Source organism: Hibiscus syriacus, unplaced genomic scaffold (assembly GCF_006381635.1).
Source record: "Hibiscus syriacus cultivar Baekdansim isolate YM2019G1 unplaced genomic scaffold, ASM638163v2 tig00002237_pilon, whole genome shotgun sequence".
NCBI classification, from domain to species: domain Eukaryota; kingdom Viridiplantae; phylum Streptophyta; class Magnoliopsida; order Malvales; family Malvaceae; genus Hibiscus; species Hibiscus syriacus.
In genome coordinates, this window is record NW_024061918.1 from 12,244,987 (window position 1) to 12,251,048 (window position 6,062).

The 6,062-nt window shown below is 30.6% G+C and overlaps 1 non-coding gene across 1 annotated transcript; it reads left to right on the plus strand.

Moving 5' to 3' along the window:
* Nucleotides 1-5,299: 5,299 nt before the first annotated feature.
* On the plus strand, nt 5,300-5,495 carry LOC120143606. The gene has a single exon (XR_005517955.1). It is a non-coding gene; the product is annotated as a U2 spliceosomal RNA (small nuclear RNA).
* The last annotated feature ends 567 nt before the right edge of the window (nt 5,496-6,062 follow it).

A 6,062-nucleotide genomic window follows, 5' to 3' on the forward strand; every position in this document is an offset into this window, starting at 1 on the left:
ATGTTGTATGTTGTATGTTGTATGTTGTATGTTGTATGTTGTATGTTGTATGTTGTATGTTGTATGTTGTATGTTGTATGTTGTATGTTGTATGTTGTATGTTGTATGTTGTATGTTGTATGTTGTATGTTGTATGTTGTATGTTGTATGTTGTATGTTGTATGTTGTATGTTGTATGTTGTATGTTGTATGTTGTATGTTGTATGTTGTATGTTGTATGTTGTATGTTGTATGTTGTATGTTGTATGTTGTATGTTGTATGTTGTATGTTGTATGTTATATGTTGTATGTTATATGTTGTATGTTATATGTTATATGTTATATGTTGTATGTTATATGTTGTATGTTATATGTTATATGTAATATGTTATATGTTATATGTTTTATGTTATATGTTATAAGTGATTTCATAAGAAATGACACAAGTTATGTGAGTATATGTGTTTATATAATTGATGTGAATACATGATGTGTTATGAAGATATAAACCATATGATATGATAAGAAATTATAAGAATACATGTATAAGTGACTATATGAACATGTAATATAAGATATGTGAATCTAATATATGAAAATACATGCCTATGTGACAAGCTATAAAAACTATGAGATAAGTTATAGGGCTTTGATATACAGATTAGATGAAAGTATATACATGAATACATGTACAAGTTTATATGTTATTCTATGTGCTATGTGATGTATATATGAACATATGTGAATAAGATATGATATACATGTTTACATGAACCCATGAGAAATGATATAAGTTATATTATACGATTTATGTGATTACATGCACATGTGATACATGTTATATGAAATGACACAGATGTTTACACATACATGTGGTATGTGATAAAAGAAAAAGTATATGTGGTCACAAGAGAAATGACATGAGTACATGAACATATGAAACATAAGAATAATGCCCATGGTATATGATACGAGAGCTATAGGTATAGTTGGCATGCCCAGAGTCAAGGGTCTACACGGTCCTTCAGGACATTTACAAAGGTCCTTCGAGACAAATACATAGGTTCTTCGGGACAAATTTCATATGCCACTCAGTGGGACTTATACGAGCTGTGGTGACAACATAAGTGCACAACCTCAATGTACTCGAATACCTTAAGTTCTCAGTAATGTACATGGGCCTATAAAAGATATCAAAAATGTTTGCATTATTATTATATGATGTTATATGTGTTTCTTTTTGAAATGATATATGTGTTACATGATATACTGAAGTGATAAGTACAAGATCATATGATAAATGGGTTAATGATAATGGTAGAAATCATGATAATGATGGTCTTATTACATGTTTTCATGCCTCACTAAGTCATCGACTTAGCGTGTGATTGTTTCACACGTAGGTTTGGAAAAAGAAAAAGAGAAGTAAAGAGGAACAAGACATGTCAGTTCTCCTTACCAAAGATCAGATCAGAAATGTAGTTGAATTACATGTATTTTGTGATATAGAGTTTAGTTGGCATGTAATATAAAAAGTTTGAATATGATATACTCTGATCGAGTTTTGCAATGTTTTAAACGTATATATGTAAATGATAATTTATTGTGATGAAAGTTTAAATTTCATGAGTTTTATACATGTTTTGCCGAAATTTCTGTAGTAGGGTATCGGTACACTGTAGCAGTGTATCTATACCCCTATAGCATTCTGGAAAATTTTAGCATTCGATATTGTTCACGATATTGTTCATTACTATTCATGTTATTGTACATTACTGTTCCCAGTACTGTTCATACCGTATAGTACTATTCATAAAAATGTTTCTTTCCTTAAATTTGTTATAACGAACATAATTCAATGGTATATTATTGTATTTTCTTAAAATAAGTCCAAATAATTTGTTATTTTATACGAATATTGTTTTGAATAGTCAATGTGACACCTCAGACTCGTATTCTTAAAATAAGTCCAAATAATCTGTTATTTTATATGAATATTGTTTTGAATAGTCAGGTATAGGTTAGGGGTGTTACACCTATGTTTCTAAATAAAATAAGGTTTGTGCAAACCCGCACCCGAACCGTACACTTACGGAAACAACGAGCAACTAACAACAACCGCTTCAATGCATGATCGCCTTTCCTTTCCCATTGCTAGAGGAAGCCACCGACGAATATTGAGCTTCAAGAACACATCAGAATGCATAAATAACAACAAAATTGGCCTGAAGTTCAACTTAAATCATGCATAAAAAAAGACTCCAAATTTCACTACAAAACACGACGAAACCATTTCGTACCGACGATTTCTTAACTTAATTAACACATTTTATACCATCACGACCAACACCTAAAAGCGTTATTAATATCATCAAGGATTTCTAATCTAAACCCTAAATCACCATATTAAACATATAAAGTTTCTTAATTCTATCGAGACCTAATTTTCAGAATTTCAAGAACAAAATCGGCAATATGATACAAAAATCGGCATGAAATCCTTTATACCTGTAGCCCACATATTTTACACTTAAATGAAAACAATGTAGTTAAAATTCAACGTTAGTTATGATTTCGTTGAACTAAATTAAATCCAATATATTATTCTTAATTATTAAAATACGGTATATAAACAGATATATTTTGTAATTAAAACAAAATTTTAAAAAAAGAATTTAACTACATAATCACAAAAAGGAATAATGCTTTTGGAGCGTCAATTTTGGTCCTCGTTTCAAAATATTCCTTAACTTTAAATTCGAAATTCAAAATATTTTAATCCTCTTGAATTTCCGTTCTAAAATATTTTTCTAAATTAATATTGAAAACAAGTTTTTCCCCCCAGAAATCGATATGCTATTCGATAACTATCTTTAAGTATCGACAAGTACCAAGCCAAAACCCAAGATGTTTCAAGTTTTTATATGTAAGTTCGATGTTTCGATATACTTGACTATGTAAAAAAATTGTGTAAAATTGATATATAAGAGTTATGTTATGATTTTGTATGCGTTGTTATGTTGAAAGCGTAGTTGGTTTGATTTATGGTGTTTGAGTGAATTGAGTTATACGACATCATTTTAGAATTGCTTAGTTTATTGAATTTATGATATATATGGTATGATGGTGGGTACTAAATGACAGTACCGATACTTAGTTGATTTAAGCTATAGGTCTAAATGATACCAGCATAGGAAGGATGAAACAATTTATTTTAGTCAAGAAATTTTAAAAAAAAATTAAGGCGAGAACATCAACTGACTTACTACACATTTTTGGATGAGATTCGAACATTTTTGGGATGAAAAATATTTTCAATACCTCTAAAAATTATGGACCAAATATTTTCAAAACTCTGCCCTTAATTTTTATTTTTTACAGTTTAGTATAGAAATCGCAACTTGATCAATTGATGTTCGATTTAGTTTGTACTTTTCAAATTCATAATTTTGATAGAACATATTTTAAACATAGGTTTAGTCAATAAAAATTAATATCTTACACATCAGTGACATTTACTAAAAAACTAAACACGAGAATCACAACAAAGACCGGAATTCTTACCTATATCGCCAAATCAACAACACCGCTTAAGAGCATCAATTACAATGCTCAAAATGTGTTTGTAAGCAAAAACGGATATGAAGAAGTAAGGTAGTTAAAACAATTTAGAAGGTAATTAAAATCGATAAAAATCAAAGGAATTTGCAATAAGAGTTCACGGCAAAATAGTTGAAAATGAAGGGAAAATTGATCTTGGGAAAATACATGTAAATTTAACAATCTTGATATTTTTAAAATTTAGTCACTAAACTTGAATTTTAATTTAAAAATTCAAGTTAGTCCTTTCTTCAAAATCAATTTACACTTTAAAAATAATAATTTTAATTTAAAAATATTTATTATTATTCGAAAAAAATTATCTCATAATATTTTAAAAATTTTCATTTTACACAAATTGTGAAATTAGACCTGATTCTACCGACACGGATTTTAGGAAGTTACATTCCAGCCATTAAATACTAACTTGCAACCATTGTTTCGAAACTCTTCTTGTAATATTGAAACTCCTAAAACATGTATGAAAATATAAATCGTTGGAGGCACAAAGTATCGATAATGGCACATGTGTTTTGGAAACTCACACATGGGCATCGAAACTCTTGAATGTTGGGAAAGCCTCTCTTCATGTTCTTGAGCTACTATGCGGTCCTTTTTATATACTCTAAGTGATTTCTAGTCGTTTGGAGAAGTTGGAGGTAGCTTCTAGCCATTTTAAGCATGAAATTCGTGATTTAAATACTCAATTGCAACCATAGTTTTGAAACTCATCTTGGAGAATCGAAACTCCTAAAACATGTTTGAAAATATCAATCGTTGGAGGCCTAGAGTATAGATACTAGAACATGAGCTTTGGAATCACACATACGGGTATCAAAATCCAGCATTGGTTTTCGAAACTCTTAAGCACTATGGAATGAAAGTTCTAAAACTAGTATAAGAGTTTCGAAACACTTAGGAGAAGTTTTAAAACTTCACACTTAGTTTTGAAATCTAAGGCTCAAGTTTTCACATTTTAGGGTGTTTTTGGCTCTTTACAAATATTTTAAGTTGGATATTTAAGCCAAAACACAAAGAAAATATTTTTGACATAATTCTTTTTTACAAAAATGATTTAAATAATTTTTGCAAAAAATTCGTAGCAAATTTGCAATTTCTACAATATAGTGTCGTTCTTATTTGCTCGCTTCTGAAATATATACGAAGTAGATTGTTATTTTTTTAGAATGATAAAATCAGTTAATTGATGGGGGACAAAAAGATATTAAATACAATATATTGGTTCAAGAAACTGTAGATTAACATTTTGGACTAAAATATTCAGTTTTTTAAACATACAGGGACTAAAATGTCCCTTTGAATAATAGAGAGAGTAAAATAAATTTTTGATGGAGTAAAAGAGCTTCTAATAGAGTTTAACAATTAGTAACTTGAAATACACATATGAGTATTAAAACTAATAATATTTTGATGATGTAACAAGTGGGTTTGTAACTGATATTAATGTGATGAATGCAAATATGAAATAACTTGTGGTTGAAGTTGTTGATCGTGTAACCATGAAGAGAATGACATTGGCAGAGATTGATCATCTCCAATGAAACTGCTTTATGCGAGAATCGCCTTTAAAACCAAAGCTGTTTATTTCCAGAAGCAGCTTACAAATGAGATGCTGCATGTAACGTCCCACATGGTTGGGGTACGAAGGGATGCAGCGAGAAGCTGCTTATAAAACCAACGGCCTTGAACATTGGGAAGCATACCTTTCTCGGCCTTTTGGCTAAGATCAAGTGTAGTATCTGTTCTTATCAGTTTAATATCTGATACGTGGGCCAATGGTCCACACGATATTAAATTTATTTTTTGAGGGGGAGGTTCCACCGCAGTAGCTTGCTACTGGGACTCTCGAGCGTCGCCCTAGCGTTGCACTATTGCTCGGGCCTGGCGCACCCCACCCAATCCAAAGTTTGATGTTTCTATTCCGTTTTTTGATTATGAAAACCATGCCTCCTTAGTTTTACTAATTTATTGTTTAAACTATGTTCTGGTAAATAAACTTCTAAATGATTTCCTTTTTAGATATTGTACTTTGTTCCCTTAGTTTTTGAATCATTTCATTATGATACCTTAACATTGGGGGTTGAATTATCAAATTTATGTGTCACGAGGGTTCCATTACAAATTAAGTTTACAACACCCAATGTTCGATCGGGGCAGTCCGACCTTGTTACCAACTGTCACATTAGTCACTACAGTGACATTTGCTAAAAATCTCATTCGATTCATCACTACAACCAATAAATTTTATCGACAACTCATATGGACACTTTTCGTGCCACTATAACAGCTAGTGTTGCACATGTATTAAACCTTCCATGTACCATATCATATACCATATCATACCACATATAGGTGCATCAAAAATAGTGGACACAATTCAAAGCAAATGTTGGAAATTTATCGACAAAAGTTTGCGATGCTAATTGTTCAGAAATGACCGATCATACATCTCTAAAACGTAC